General features: G+C 32.3%; 2 long non-coding RNA genes across 2 annotated transcripts; both read left to right on the top strand.

Moving 5' to 3' along the window:
• The first annotated feature begins 6,853 nt into the window (after window positions 1–6,853).
• LOC144554532 (uncharacterized) lies at window positions 6,854–8,411 on the top strand. The gene is made up of 4 exons (XR_013511636.1): window positions 6,854–6,906; window positions 7,107–7,911; window positions 8,076–8,160; window positions 8,336–8,411. It is a non-coding gene; the product is annotated as an uncharacterized LOC144554532 (long non-coding RNA).
• Window positions 8,412–16,196: 7,785 nt separating this feature from the next.
• LOC144553954 (uncharacterized) lies at window positions 16,197–16,986 on the top strand. Its single transcript, XR_013511484.1, has 3 exons — window positions 16,197–16,256; window positions 16,671–16,796; window positions 16,892–16,986. It is a non-coding gene; the product is annotated as an uncharacterized LOC144553954 (long non-coding RNA).
• Window positions 16,987–17,641: the final 655 nt, after the last annotated feature.

The following is a 17,641-nucleotide window of genomic DNA, read 5'->3' as shown; positions in this document are numbered from 1 at the left end:
ATAAATAAGATCACTTGCCTCATGCATACCATCATTGCCATGAATATTTGCATGCATGTTGCTTTGCAATGTTTTAAAATACAGTTTCTTTTAATGAATTATTCTATTGAGTTCGATGTAATTTGGAAATAAATGGTGATTCCTTAATTTGAGTGGTTCAAAAAAAGTTTAATGATTCAATTTTTATTATTACTTGGCAAAAACAATACCTAAATTGTACCAAATTTGCACAACAATCTATGATACTAAATAAAGGAATATGGTATGCGTAACATAGAGGGCCTCCGTGCAACGGCTTAATATTTGAGTTTTTAAAATTATAACAGTCGATCCGAATCGTTCAACATGAATTCCATATGAATATGTACTTGCAAACCAAATTTTACATTTTTTAAAATTTTAGTACTATTTTTTTAGATAGGTAGAAAATCACTTGATCTGAATTCATGTTTGAAAACTCAAATATTGAGCCGTTGCACGGAGACTCTCTATGCTACGTGTAACCGTAGCCAACTCCATAAATAAATATCCACAAATTTTTTTTTCTACTTGCAACAGCAAATTTGGCAATTGTACTTGATCAATATATTCCCAAGTATTTTGCGAATTGTCACTAGGAATATCTCCATCCTTAAAATTACAAAAAAAAAAAAACTATAATAATAATAATAATAATAAATTTTACCCCCACAACAATAACTTTAGCAATTATTCCTCTATCATTTTCACACAAATCTCAATCCCTACAATAATTTTCATTCTTGCAATTAAAAAAATTGAATTTATTTGTCACATAATATTTAGCAATATTATTCGCATTAATTTAAAAATATTTTCATCCTTGCAATTATAATTTCACTGATGTAACAAAAAGAATTAATTTTCAAGATCGGTAATTTTGCCTAACATTGCATTCATGAAAATAATAATTGCAATTTCTTTGCAAGCGAGATGAAGATGCTAGCTCTTGATATTTATATTAAATATTTTTACATCTTTGCAATTTGTTATTTTACACAATTCTTCATCTATATGTAAAGGATCCAACTAACATCTTTTTTATAATGTGGGACTAATCAAAAGTCTGGATCCGGACCTATATATATATATATTTTTAATAGAGCATGTGTGCTAGTTGGCCTTGACTTCTATATGAAAATAATTGAATGCATACAAAAACATGTACATTTATCCATGGACTTGAATAATTACAAAAATATTTTGTATCAGAAAATTCGAATGCTTACATTTCACATATTTTAAATATATTTTTTTTGTACATGTTCATGTTTGGTAAATATTTTTAATTGTTGCTTTCATATTGTTTTGTATTTATTTATAAAAAGTTCCTTATTTTATTATTTTATTGTATCCATTTTAGTAATATTTTTTAAAGTAATGTTTCATCTATTTAATGTTATTATTTAATCTATTTTATCTAATTGTATTATTATAATTTTATTAATAATAAACCTACTATATTATCTAATTTATATGCAATTGTTTGTAATACAAAAATGTAAAATAACAAATTGAAAAGATGTAAAAATATATTAATATAAATATCAAGAGCATCTTCATCTCGCTTTCAAAGAAATTGCAATTATTATTTTCAGGAATGCAATGTTAGGCAGAATTACCGATTTTTAAAATTAATTCTTTTTGTTACATTAATGAAATTGTAATTGCAAGGATGAAAATATTTTTAAATTGATGTTAATTATATTGCTAAATTATTTATGCGACAAATAAATTCAGTTTTTATAATTGCGTGAGTGAAAATTTATTGCAGGGATGGAGATAGGTTAATTTGAAAATGACTGAGGAATAGTTGTTCAAGTTGTGGGGTAAATTTTTTTTTTCTTTTTTTCTGTAATTTTTTTTCTTTTTTTAAGGTTAGTGAGAAAAGCATTTTCATAAGATATGGTGCCGATTGTTAATCGGCACGATGTAGATTGGATAGAAGCATTTTCATACGCATACCTACTAAGATTTAATCTTATATCCATACTCTATATTTTTTTAATTAAAAATATTTTAACCTACTATATTTTAATGTTAAAATTATTGACTAACAAGACGGTAGCGGATAAATAACAAATAATATTAATATAATGATTAGTTTTATTATATTTTACAAATAGAACATCAAAAATTCAAAACTCATCCATTTCACACATACAATCACATTGCAAAAAAAAAATCCAACTAAATTATTTTTGCAAATGTGTTCCAAAGCACAAATATATCTTCGGACAAATTCAATTATTTAACTAAATAATAAGACATGCAAATAAAAGTAATATATTTAATTAGCTACCAAATAGCATTTTTCCATACTCTTATCCATTTAGCTAAAGAACAAGATCATTACCCATTCCCATAATCATACCTCATATATAAACTAACATAAATAAAAAATAAAAATAAAAAATACCCATACCCACCTACCCACCTTATAAAACAGTTAAAAGGTATTATTGACACCGCTAAATGTACATGAGCACCTAATTAACTTCTCCAACGAGGCAACATCCAACGAGACGGCTTCTTAATTATTTAATGAGTGAGTCTATGGTACTATGCATATTACGATTTGGCACCATGCTACGGCTCTATATTTGAGTTTTCAAATCCTAACGGTCGATCCGAACCGTTCATCTTGTTCTCCATATTAATATGTGTTTGGAGACCAAATTTTACATTTTTTGAAATTTTTTTACTATTTTTTTAGATTTATTGAAAATCACTGTTTTTGGATGGTCCAGAATTTTCAGATCAAGTTATTTTCTAAATATCTAAAAAATAGTAAAAAAATTTCAAAAAATGTAAAATTTGGTTTCCAAACACATATTAATATGGAGAATAAGATGAACGGTTCGGATTGACCGTTAGGATTTGAAAACTCTAATATAGAGGCGTAGCACGGTAACAACCCGTGATGTGCATAGTACCATAGACTCACTCTTATTTAATTGTATAAAGTTGATGAAGCATCCAAGCGGCCATGTAATTGCTGCTGTACCAACACAAATACTCCATTCCTCCCAATTCAACATTTGCATGTGTACCAGCAAACCTCCTCAACAGTACTTCCACCATCAAATACATTTTTCTTCTCTAACTTCCTTGAATTGAACTCATTAAACACTTGGTAACAAATGTGTTGAAAATGATTGTGTTGTTTAATTACCTCTTCAGCGATGTCAAACATTTGCTGGCCCTTGAATTGGAATACCAACAACACTACAACCTGAAACAGAGCTTGAGGCAACAAATTTCTCCACATTACACGTGAAACTAGCGGCGCGGTTCGACCAGCATGGTTTTCTCTTCATTAGCTCCTTTGTTGGCCAATCTGTAGCCAAAGCAAGTGCACCCATTGTATTTATTATTGAATTAACCCATAATAATTGCCCGGTGGTTAGAGGCACTTTACCGGATATGACTACCGAAATGAAGTTTATGGCCAACGCCGCTACGTTAACTGTCAGATGGAACTGAATGAACTTTTGGATATTAATTGTTGTAGAGACATCTACCCCAACTCATAACGGTGACAAAGGTGTTAAAATTATCATCCAGTATAACAATGTCAGAGCTCTCTTTAGCCACTTTAATTAGTACCTTGTATACCCATAGCTAGAAAGACACACATCTGCTTCTTTGAGCTAGTGCCGAGGCATCGTTCGAGCTGTCTCCTGTTACAGCTACCACATGCCCCTTCTTCTTGAGGCATTGGACAAGCAATAGCTCGCTAGCTTGTCACTGGGAGATGACCTCGCCATGACCCGTATTTTATCTGCAATATTCTCCAATTGTTTATATGGCAAGTAGTTACGAAATTCCTCACCTTCTACTTCGCTGTTCTCGCTTATGATCCTGCGTTCCTTGAGCACATATATAAAAAAAAATAACATAGTTCATATTTATTTTGACGTTTATGATTTAAATTTTGAGTTATTAATATTTTATAAATGGAATTAAGCATAGTGGAGGCACAAAAAATGAAGCTTTTGATGAACCATTCTCATCAAATAAATATCAAAATTTATTTGCAAAGAGGGCAGAAAAGAGAGAAATATTGAGGTTTGATAAATTAAGGTTTGAAAGAAAGAACACTACAACACTAGCTAGCTATTCATCCATTTTGAATTTTTTTTTTTTTGAGAATGATAACATATTTTTGTTAGTAAGCTATAATATTTATTCGTGACTTTTTGCGAGGATAAAAAAGTGATAAGCATAGCGCAGGCACTTTTCGCGAGGATAAAAAGTGACTTTTTACGACGGAGTACCATCATAAATGCGTTTTTTCTCTTGTGAAATGTGCCTACTTTGTTGTTGTGTAATGCTAATATTATATTCATATCCATTTTTCAATGAGAGGATATTATGAATTGATAGTTCAAAAGTCAGTCGAAAGATAAAAAAAAAACCTTTCAAAATGCATAAGTAGATATCTTGTATGCCTGCCGATAGTGATAATACCATATGCGGGTTGTTCTGTGGGACAATCTATGTTGTACACAGCAGTGACAGTGTCGTATGTGGGGTAGAGCAACATCCAAAAATATATTAACATAGTTAGAAGGATAGTGAACACGAACCCTAGAGAATCCTTATTTAATAATTTAGTCTTAACGCTTACATGTTGAACGGTTATGATTAATAATTTTGATTTTGAAAACAAAGATATAAAATATAAGGTATGATGAGGCATAAAAGGCATGATGCATTGGAACCTTCTAGTAATTTATACTAAAAGTAGTGTACTCATTTTGAGTCATCAACTACGGATAGTAAACGGATGTCAAAATGTAAAACTAAATCCACTTTAAATGGATGCGGATATGGAGTGGATAATCCATGATTCCGTATTCAAATACGGATACAAAATAAATAATTGTTAGATAATTGAGTTATATGAATTTTAAGGTACAAATACTAATTAACAAAATTATTAATTAAAATATGAAAGTAAATAAATAATTGAATATGAGATCTTAATTTAATTTAAAAATATGTTGGAACGGATATATGTAATTAAATTGAGCTAGCTAGATCGAGTTCATATGGTGTGTAATAAAAAATAGCACACAAGTAAATGTTGAATTAGGGGGCCTAGTATTGAGCTTCACAGAAAAGTAAAAAATCAGAACTCCTATAATAGCACCTTAGAATAAAGGGACTGAATGGTGTATCTGTCCAGAGAAGATCTCAACCGTCCATTCAGTAAATCCAACGGTTCTGAACTATTGTGTTAAATATGAGATTATATATATATGTTTTATGTATCCGTATGTGTACAAGTTTAAAATTAGTTACACGATAATTCGCCGCATGCAAAGTTATACAGAAATTGTATCTTTTTCCACGGGGTTTTTCTGCTCCGCCTATTTTCTTTTTTTCTTTCCGTCCTCTAACCGATTGGCCTTTTCTTCTTTCCTTCCCCTAACCTGCTCCCCGTTTTCTTTCTCCTCCGTCTCTGACTCTCTCCTAGATCAAAATTTTGGCAACCTCTAAGCGATCCAGATCGGACTTGCTCCCCGTTCTTTCTCCTCTGTCTCTTGTATCGACCTCCCTCCTCCTCCGCCACCTGCTATTCACAAAGTTCGAAGCTCTTGAAATTCGATCACTGAGCAAACGCCGGCTTTTTGTTACAAAAAAAATTGCACCAAAGTTTTGGGCGCCCTAACATAGAAATTACGCGAGTTCCCAACGCAAACCGTACACCCCCGCCTTTCCTCTCTGCCTCTCCCTCTTCGCTTCCTCTTCGCCTCGCCATCCCGCTGCGCTCATACCCACCCCCACCCCCTCCGCCAGTTCGCCCTATCTCTCAACCAAGCACAAACCCTCCCCCGCTGTCTCTCTCACTGAGGACTGATCATCTACCAGTTCGCCACACTCTCTCTAGGTATGTTATTTTAGTTCAGTAGTTACTACATTTTTCTCGTGTGAAATTGGTAAAATAATAAAAAAAATTGTGAATTAAGGGCTAGGATTGAGCGTTTCAATTTGAAATTTTGTTAAATTAGGTTTGAATTAAGGGTTATGATCAAGGGTTTCAAACTTTGTGAAATTATTTCAATGTTATTTTCAGTTTAGGATTAAGGCTTCGATTTTTTGTTTTTTTGTTTTAGTTCAATGTTATTCTCGAGTTCTACCAACCCAATTAGTTTTGTTGTGTAGGTTTCAAATATCAACTCTGGCAACAAAGCTTGGTGTGAGAAAGATGGCATTGCTTGGAACATTGCCTTTTTCTGGCAAATTATATAATGGCTATTTCTGTAGCCTTTTATATGTCTCAGGTATCAATTATTATACCTGAATATCATAAATTTGTGTCAACGGTCATATTGATGCAGTGTACCAAACCAGCCAAAAATCAAGCTATAATCTGGCATGCGACCAGGTACAGGTACAGCTCTTATAAAACCACCTGTTATATGTTCTTTAGTCATTTAGGTGGTGAATAATGGTCCCTGTGCATGCTCTCTTAGCATTTGGTCTTGTCTTCCAGGCTACCTCTATATGCCTTTTCTCATGTCTTTCTTTCATTGGTATTTATTATGTAACTGCAGTTACTTTGTGCTAATGTTGCATTTCATGAAAAATGTCAGGCATGGATCTTGGAGCAAGCTAAAAATACAAAGGTAAATTGCATCTTTCAATTCAATCTTTTTTTTAGTAATTAGAATTGTTCTTCTAGCTTGCACTAGCAACAGGCTGTGTTGTTACTTGTGAGTTGATAATGACCAGAAACCACATATTATATTAGCAATGCAAGACTTTAACTCTTTACTGCTGTTACATTTGCATTGTGCAGGAAGCAATCTTGCAATTCGATCGATTTATTTGGAACCTGTTCTATGCCGAATATTTGATATTTCCTTTGATATAGAGGTAAATTAGTTGTTTTACCTTTTCTTTTTCTTTTTAGACATGTACTCAGTAGCTATATGCGGTACAAGTGATTCTGGTTAAAATCAACTGTTTTTTAAATTAAAAAAAAAGGTCAACTGCTGTTAAAATCATTTTATTTGTACTTTGTATCACGGCCTATGATGTTTTTCCTTTATTTATTCTCAACCCTTTGCTTGCAGATGCAACACAAGAGAGGAGGCTTTTAGTTCTCTCTCTGAAGACTACTGGTAAAATAAACCCTAATTTCACAAATTAATAATATAGTTCATCAATATGTATAATTATTTTGTAAGTTCTCTCCCATTATTTGGCATGAGTATGTTGCTTGTCTACATAGAAAAGCATTTTGCTATATAGATTGTGTGCATAAGCTGATTGGTCATTTTATTGTGATGCTATTATAGAAAGTCATATGAATTTTGTTACTGTAATGTTAATATTTTTAATGACAATTACTTTGTTGTTGTTCTTTGTCATCTATAGCCTCTTTCAGTGGAATTAGGACCTGGTATCTTAGGCAACATCTTTGACGGAATTCAGGTTTTTCAAAGATAGTTTTATCGTGTCATTATTAAATTTTAAATTTGAATTACTGCTTTCGTTTTGGTTTTTAATGACTTATCTTATGTTCAATTGCACGTCATGATTTAGATCGATAAATTAAGCAGTGGATAGCTATTGTCTGAATCGCTTTTGTGCATTTTGTACTCTGGGAAAAGGGAAAATAGTTGTACCAATATTTATACAAAACTCAGGGACATAATTGTCAAATTTGTATTAGATTCTTGCATGGAACCTTTAAAATTCTTGACAGTTATTCTTTTGTAGAGCCATAGAAAAGTTGCAATCTTTTGTTGTTTGTGAATATGTCCTATTGCCGTGCCTGTACACATTTTATTTTTTTTACCCTCAGATTCACTCTTGCTATTTGTCTACTAATAAGTGGTTGCTAATGCATAGCGCAACTGGATAAAAGCTGTGTAGGTTAGTACCTTGATGAGATAAACTGATGAAAATACAAAAACAATATTTGGTCTGACATATGATGTCATAATGTGTGGTTTATACTTTATATCATTACATTTTTGGTACTGTAATAGTTCTTGAGCCACCAATAGTTCCGTGAGTTAACTATATTGAAAATTCAGGTGTTAACTTCACCAATGACAAATCTGAATGCAATAGCTATTGAAGCATACAAGAAATATATCCTTGTGTCTCTTATGCACTCTGGTCAGGTATGTCTCTAATTTGATAAATCAAGTATATTCTTGCAATTGAGCCTAAATTAAATTAATTTGCGGCTCATCATTGAACCATAATTGGCTTTTTAAGTGGCACATTAGGTAATTTCTCTAATCAATTTTTTTTTGTATGTTAACATGTGTAATTTATTATGAAATTGCAGATTGGGATTGGAAACTACGACTCATTTCATGAATTGGCAGTTCAATTTTGGTTAGAAAGTGTTCTTCTTGGAGATGGTAATTTCTTCCCTGGATGTTTGCCTTAGTTATTTTATATGTTCTCATTTTTCATTTTGAACAATTTAGTTATGAAGATGTATTATTTTTGTTTTCAGCTTTAAAATTAGTTATGTGTATAATCGAATGTTCTAAGTAATTGGTAAATGTGCTTAGTTTGTTCTATCTATTTGACCATCCAGTACACTATCATAGCAACAATTTTTTTTTTCCAAATTTCTGTGATCTTTACCGGCGTTTAGTAAACGCCTTTGGGTAATTTTTTTTTTAAAAATTCTTGAGTTTTACCTGGTGTTTTGTAAGCGACAGAAAAGCAGGTCAAAAGGCCAGAAAATGTCAAATATTTTGGGCGGGGAATCGAATTGGGAAGTAGGGTTGAAAGTGGAGAGGATATATGCAAAGTATTTGTTTTCTATTTGCATAGTATATGTGATCGACCCGTGCTATGGATCCATATTTCTTGGTAATTCTGACAAAGAGACCCGTGCTATGGATCTATATTTCTTGGTAATTCTGACAAAGTGCTTCTGTGACTCCACTGGTGTTGGTTGGATCGAATTGGATCGGCTGTTTATTTTGGTATGTATCTGTCAAGACCCATCTAACATGAATGTGAATGTGTATAGTGTTTATGTGTGGCTAGGGTTAGGGTTTTTTAGCTTCATGGTGGTTCTTTCCTTTTTCTGTATATTATGTACTTTTGATCTTGCTGATAAAAGAAAATTATACATTGTTGCTAATATAGAGATCATCGTGCAATGTTAATTGGGTGCAAAAGAAAATTGAAATGGCAACTGTGATGTGTGTTTTCTTCATGTGATCATGATTGTATGCCTTATTTTTTCCAAGATTTAGAAACTCTGTACAAACACTACCTGAGAATGAATGTGACGTTTGTTAAACAATTTATTATGGATGGCATTCAGAAAAATAATTCATACAGTTCCAATCTTAGCTCATAATTGTTTTCGGAATTTGTTAGCTTGATCATTTCTAGAAATTATAGGCTACTGAAAAGCGGGTCTCACGGCAACGCGTGGCCGGCACTTACTAGTGTAATAATTAAGGAGGAAGTCTTAGTCACGGAATTGATGTGTCCGGATTCGGAGATGGGGTCGGTCCCACAAGAAACAATAAGACACAGAGGAAGAGGAATTGACGCGTCGAGACGAGATAAATCATATTAATTTCCAGTGACATGCAACGCGGTCGATTCAGATAATGAGGAGATAAACCAATCATTTCGATATGGATACTTGACTACTTGACCTGTTGACTATATTAAAATAGCAATACTACTTGAGCTTTTGATAGGATTTGTAATTCCTATATTCATAAATTAAATTAAATTAAGAGAGACAATTTATCATTTCAATAGCTATCAAGAAATTAAAAAAATACCAAAATAATTGGTCAATCTATTTTGTTAATTTATAAAAGAAATTAATTAGTTAGTTTTATTGTTTCAAAGTTAAAAAAATAATAATTTGGTGTTCAGAGTAGGTCCGATGTCCATCGGGCCTACTTTGGTTCGATGGGTGTAGTGACCATGCGATTGCATCAAGATTTGTGCGATCCATATTAAAATCTGTGCGCATCTGTATTAATTTCAATGCGGACAGATCTTAATGCTAATTGTACAGTACTGAAACAAATTGAATCTAAAAAGTAGATTCAATGCCAATGGGACCTACTCCTATCTCATCCTAAAGCTGCCGACACTCGATAAATATCAGATTATATTTCGACTCGAAAGAATCGCCCACTCTATGTATGAAAAAAGCAAATGCCCAGGAAGACCAACGATTGACCCGATTTTTTTATTAATAAAAAACAAAACAAAGAAATTGACAATGAAATAAGTTTTTCGAAATTTCGAAATATAGGAAGAATATTATGATTTATAACATGATACTCTAATTGGATGTTATTAATTATAATGTTCAGTTAATCTGATCGTTTTAAAAAATATATATATATAGCTGGTTGTTATAGTTTATAACATTCAAATAACAGCAGCAATTAGAATTGATCGAAGGGAAAAACAAAAAAAAAAACATTGTAACTGGATGCTATGGTTTGTAACCTCCAACTGTAGTGTTTTTTTAAACGATCATTAGCAATCGGATTAACTGAACGTTTGATTTATAACATTTAGCTACAATGCTCTAAACTTTATAAACCATATCGTTCTTCTTATTTTTCCGAAATTTTACGAAAATGTACCTCATTGTCGATATTTTTTTATTTTTTTGTATTAATAAACAAATCAGAACAATTGAGTACTTATACCATCAGGTCGTGCACCAGCGCCAAACCCTCCCGTGGATCGCGAATGCACCAGCGCTAGATCCCAGATCTGTGCACTGTGCATGGATCAAATACTAAAAAAATTAGTGTACTCTACGTGCATAGGGGCGTCAACATGGCTATGTTACGAGTCAAGGCATTTTTATATCCATGCCTATTAAAATTGATTTTACTCATATCTTACTCACATCAATTAAAAATTAATCTTATTCTACCCTACCCTTACCAGTTAATATTATGGGTAACGAAATAGTAGCGTAAGAATAACGGATAATACTAATACAATAATTAGTTTTATTATTCATTTCTAAAAAAATAGAAAAAAAATGAGCAATCAATTTCAAATAAATTGTTATTTATAAAGGAAGAAAATTTTAAAACACGAATATATATTTAAATGAGTTGAAAATTGAATTAAATATATACATTCTATGTTTTTAGTAGTCTCTTATGTTTTATTTTTCTTAGTTGTGCGCTTGTTTCTGTGAACTTGTTCTTCTTTTGTTTTTACTTTGTTTTTATAGCTGTATGGACTTGTTATATTTGATTTTGGTATCATTTTGGTACTAAATCAGATATGTTTTGATTTCAAATGAAATCGGTGGTATAAACCACTTTTTTTTTTTTTTAAAAAAAATTGAATTAAATATATATTTAGATTTTATAATTATTCTATAGAGTAATAGATACGAAATAGTCATTATTTATTTATACCCTTACTCATTTGATTAACGAAGAAAAACTCTTATCCATACCATAACAAAAAAAATCTTATCATTAATTAACCGTTTTATCGAATACGATGGGAGTCGAATAAAAAGTTACCATTCACACCCCTATGCGCGCACCTGTTTTTTCACTTTTTCTCTCTTTATTATTATTTTTTTAAAACTGTCGGAACTCGGAAGCTTCCTAATATTTTTGTTATAAAAGGGAACAGATCTCCTTGAATCTCTTCTACGTAGAGTCGTAGCTCTATAACTTTGACAACTTCATTCATCATCTGATCCTCTCTTCTTTCACATCCGCCATTATTAATGGATTATGCATCTCTTTTAATTCCTAGCTCAAACGGGTAGCGTGAGCGCACTCACCCTGCTGCAGAAACGGTGGGGCTTTGCGTTTACCGTAATTGTCACATGCCGCACCTTATCACAGAAACAGAACCGGGACATGTCGATCGGCAGTCCTTCAAACTCCACTACTACAGAATAAGTGATTGTACACGGACATAAACAAGAGAGTTACACGGATTTCTGCCGTGTGGAATGCGAGGGTGTAGAAATATCTGAATATTTACACACAGATATTTACCCGTGTGCAATTATTGAGAGCTACACGGATTATTACATAAACAACCGTGTACAAACACTTGCCAGCGTCGCTCTCAAAATAACCGAGCTCCACGGATTATTACATAAACAGCCGTGTATGATTATTCTTTCTACACTGATATTTAGCTAAATGTCCGTGTAGCTCTCTTATTTTTTTTATGTTTAAATAGCTTTCTATACAGACTTTAGTTAAATGTCCGTGTAGAATTATTTTTTTTTCCAATTTTTTTTAATGTTTAAATACCTTTCTACACGGACTTTAATTAAATGTCCGTGTAGAATTGTTCTTTTTTTCCCATTTTTTTTTTGGTGGCTAGCCTTCAATTTTTCTAGCCATTTAAAATTAGAATTTCAAAACAGAGAAACATTAAACAGAGGCATTTTAAACTCAAAATTTCAAAACTATACAACAGTATAAATAATTTATGTACACTAAATTATACAAAATTATAGAAATCCATATTGAGCATTACAAAATTTAAATTGAAACCACCTTGTCCACATACATCTGACATCGTCAATCTGCTCCTTGGTGTAACACTTTTGCTTTAGTCCATACTACAATTATAATTTGGTATTAGTTAGTAACAAGAAAAGGTAGAAGATTACAATTCATGTAACATATATATATACAAAGCCTTTTGTATATGCAATCTCATATGATAAAACATTTTCTTTAACGTTCTAACAAATTTATAGATATTGTATAATATTAATTAAATTATGACACAATAAAAAATCACAAAGTACATTTTTTATGATACGTGTAATATAACAAAATTTTACATAAGAAAAAAAAATTGTAGGTTTCACAAATAACATGAAATAAATAACATAGGGGTAATTTCATGTATACTCTTCAAAATTCTGGAAATTATGTATGTCCCCTTCTTATTAAAAGTCATAATATCACATTTATTCTTCTAAGTTTAAAAAACTCACAAATTTAATAAATTTATTGTCTTTTCAATTAAATCTCATTTTAAATTTATAAATTTCAAATCTATCCTTTATTATAAAAAGAAAAATATGTAGTTTGCATAAAATAAAATAAAGATTTAGTCTTCAAATTTGTCAGCTTGTGATGGCAAATGTTTCATTTTTGTAATTGTGACACATATATAAGCAGATAATTGAATCATTTGCCGTAGTAAATAAGCCAATTTGAAAACTAAACTTTTCCTTGCACAAGTTAAATATTTTTCTGTTTCTTAATGTATAATAAAATGAAAACTTGATAAATTTAAAATTAGTTTTAATAAAAAAATAAGTCAATTTGTTAATTTGAAATTTAGGAGGGTAAACATGATATTATGAACTTTATAAGAAATTGTCCCCAATAACACATTAGACTTATAATTATCTTATCAGCTGAACACGACGTATGAATGCATGACTGTGAAGTGTGAACTGTCCATTTAATTATTGATTAGTAGTTTGGTATTGTAGGCCCAGTACGTACGACGAATCAAATATATATATATATATATATCTCTCTCTTCCTTATTAAGGAGCTTAATGTCTAGATCCTGCAAGGGTCCTGATTTACTGTTTTTTTGGCAGAAGAATGCTCAGCCATTGAATTTTCAGATCGCACCTTTTTTTGATTAAATACACCATTTTTCTGTGTAGAAGTTTAAATTCAGTTCAAATTGGACTCGTCACACGTATTGTCACACATATTGTCACAAGTATTTTTATTCTGCACTGTTGGATCTGAATCAAAAATCGTGCAGATTTAATCTCAGATGGACAAATTCTTTCGCTGGGACGCTTGTTGTTCGTCCCCGTCCCCGTCCCCGTCCCCGATCCCTTCTTTCCAAAGAAAAAGAAAGAGAAAAAGAAACCGAATCGCCTCAGCCATCTCCGCCATCTCTCTCGCTCTCTCACCTGACCCGCGCCGAGCCATCTCTCCCCCTTTCGCTCAGACCGATGGCCTCCCCATCTCTTTCTCTTACCTGAGTACCAAGCACAACCCCCTCCCCCCGCAATGCTTAAGCTGGCGTTGTTCGGCGCCGCCCGCCGTCTACGCCGCCTTGAACAGCCTCTACAACATCGATGGTGGTCATCGCGCCATTGTCTTCAATCGGATCGACGGTATTTAAGACAAGGTCTCCGATCTCTTCTCTTCCTTCAATTTTTGTTACGGAATCGGTGTCGGTAGAGTCGAAATAGCAAATGAAGTCTTAAGAGGTGTTAGGTTTTTTGATTTGATTTCATAATCGTGGTTGTAGAAAGGAGTTGGTGTCAGAACCTGTAATTATTCATTTTTTATTTTTTAATTTGTGCCTTTTTCATGTTAAGTCTTGTAGTTGCAATTTTTTTGGGACAATTTTATTTCTATTTCCCACTGATGTTGTATTGAATTGCTATTTGGTTCATGTGTTTGTAATCTCAGTTTGTTGAAGAAGAATATTATTTTTGTTGTGATATATTGCATCTTAGAAAAGCAACCTTACCTTATAACACACTTAATCAAAACTCTAGCAGTGCATAAGTCAATTAGCTTATTTCTTACCCATAAACGATTCCCTTTTAATGGTAATTGTTCGATAAAAATTTAGGTTTTGTTGCTCAAGGCTTCAGCATTAAATATGCTGATATCTCAATCCACTGCTGAAGGAGTATTTAACACCCTATCAGAAGGGCTGCGATCACGGCAGCAGAGTGTCGCCAAAATTACTGAAATGATCCATGTAAGTTTTGTCATGAGTAATTTTCAATTTTTCATTTTACCATGCAAAAACACTCCTTGATTTTCAGTATTTACGAGCCACAGAGAAACCACCGACCTTAAGAAATTATCAAGCGGAATTATTCCATTCAAGTACAGGATTGCTTTATATTGAATTTTGTATATGGGAATGATGGTAGTTCTTTATTACTTTATACCAAGTTTTTTCAATTCCTGATGTTAGATTTAGGGTTTTCATGCAAATAGTACAAATTGGGGTCTAAAATTTAAACTTGACCTATAATATTTGTTAATTTATATCCATGAAAAGTAATTTTAGATATAAAGGAGCATTAAGAGCTGGAGATTATAACTGAAGATCACTCTACAAAAAGGTTGGTACCAGTCAATTATTTTATGTATCTCCTAATTATAATAGTGTTGAGAATATATAACTATAAGGGTATTTATGGAATACTGGCCAAATCAGTGTTGAGAATATAACTCTAAGGCCCCGCTAATGATTAGGGGCATGTGAAATGTGAACTAAGGGTTAAGAATTAGAGAGGGGTTTGTCGGATGCCCAAATCTTCCTTAGATATAGCTTAAGGAAGATTTCAAGTATCATTACTTGCAAAATATTGGATTCTTTTTTCACTGAATGATCAGGCTCTCTGTAGAAGTTAGAATGAACTGAGTTGTTTGCAAGAAATTATATCCTGCTTTTCAGGAATAGGCAAAATGCAATTAGTATTTGCATTCACGTTGCCAATCAAACTTCTTGACTAAACTTGAACAGGATGTTGGAAATAATGTGCATGAAAATTGAAAATCTCTTCAAAGAGTTTTGGAAGTATGCAACAATGAACTGATACAGAATTGGAATCATGACAGGTACGGGCTGGATGAGGGGACATTGAACCAGACAGCTGGTACAGAGGTGAACCGGTACGAACAGGCACTTATGTGTTACTACCCAGCTAATCATAGTATTGGATGGAGAGATCCTGGTTTTATACATGATGGCGTCATGAAGGGATTAGAGAATGGAAAGAGATATTACTACATAATTGGAATCATAACAGGTACGGGCTGGATGAGGGACATTGAACCAGACAGCTGGTACAGAGGTGAACCGGTACAAACAGGCACATATGTGTGACTACCCAGCTAATCATAGTATTGGATGGAGAGATCCTGATTTTATACATGATGGCGTCATGAAAGGATTAGAGAATGGAAAGAGATATTACTGCAAGGTAACTATTTAGTATAAGAAAGAAGTTCCTTTTTTTTTGTTCACTTCTGTGTAGAAGATTATATAGACACTCATCTAAGGTCTACTTATTAATTGTTTAACTGGTACTGGTACCAACGATATGTCTTGGTAGCTAAATTACCAGGCTGCATTTTCACCTATTAGCTATCATATTCTGGTTTTTTTTTTTGCTGTGCTGTGAGGGATAGATCAAAAGGGGTTTCAAAAATGAAGACGTGGCAGGTATGCACAAAGACCCAATTATCCAGGTGCCCACCTTGCTATTTTGTCTTTAAAGTTTGGAAAATGATATTTATAGGTCTGTTTATCTATAAAGAGAATCTTATCCTATAGCATTTTGTTTGATGAATTTTGTGGTTATAAATTTTGAAAGAGGGTGATTTGGCTGAGTGAATCCAATATCTGAGTACCGATCACATGTTGATGTTGTTAATAGCCACAAATGACACTACTTTCAATCATAATTTATTATTAACCTCTCAATATTTGATTCATTAGTAAAAGCCCAGATAGAGGCGACAGTAGACCTCAACTGATGCCAAAATATTAAGCTGTTAAGAAATTTCACTTGCACTGGAAAACTTCATATCCTCCGGTTGAATATGCATCCTTGTTGCATCTAATGTTTTAAATTTATTGACAATTAACTGTTTTATTTTCAGGGACTAAGCTTTACACAAGAAATGATGTTAAAACCGACAAGAGCATTTTCAGGTGGTTGCCGAATGCGCATAGCACTTGCACGTGCTCTATTTATTGAACCTGATCTTTTACTTCTTGAACTAAGGGTAACTTGTTTTTATTATTATTCTGGAATAACATCTGATATATGGTATGTCTTTTCTTACAACTTAAATTTCTATTCCTTTTTTTTTATTTGCAGAACCATCTACATCTCCACACTGTCTTATGGCTGGAGTCATATCTGACGAAGTGACCTAAAACTTTTATTGTCGTTTCTCACGCCAGAGAATTTATTCAACACATCATGTTAGCAAATATTTTTCAGTATTGATTAGGTAAAAGTGCAGATCTTTGCTGCACATATATGGATACAAGTATTGTATTGGATACGGTGTGATACAGCAAAATCCAATTTTTCAAAATTATAAGATATGATACATATACTTGTCTAAAAAACCAGTAAATTTGGTCCCTAAGTACATTTTCATATATTGATCCATTGTACGGACCAATATGTTCTATGCATAATACCATAGCCTCATTCAACTAACTTTTTTACCTCTTTGTTGATAGTAAATGGTATCTCAATTATAGTATGATAAATCTGTCCTGGTGGGATAATGTTACCAGTACACAGTACCTAAACTGGTTCAGTGGTATTTAGAAATCAACTATTACTAGATAGAGCATAACAGAGGGAAGGAATTCTCATTTTCTAACTTTATTTATAATTTGGATTTAGAACGAATCTATTTGAATATCATTTATAGATATTATTGAATTATTATTTTTTTATTAGTCTATTTTTTATTAAAATATATTTTCAATTAGAGTAGTTATAAAATATCGAATTGTGCGGCTTAGTTATAAATAATTGAAAACACGTAAAATGGATAAACAATTCGTTTTTAAAATTTTATAAATAAATTATGTATCTAAATTATAAAGT

The sequence above is a fragment of the Carex rostrata genome, chromosome 5 (assembly GCF_964058835.1).
Source record: "Carex rostrata chromosome 5, lpCarRost1.2, whole genome shotgun sequence".
Classification (NCBI taxonomy): domain Eukaryota; kingdom Viridiplantae; phylum Streptophyta; class Magnoliopsida; order Poales; family Cyperaceae; genus Carex; species Carex rostrata.
This window is presented reverse-complemented; position numbering and strand designations above follow the sequence as displayed.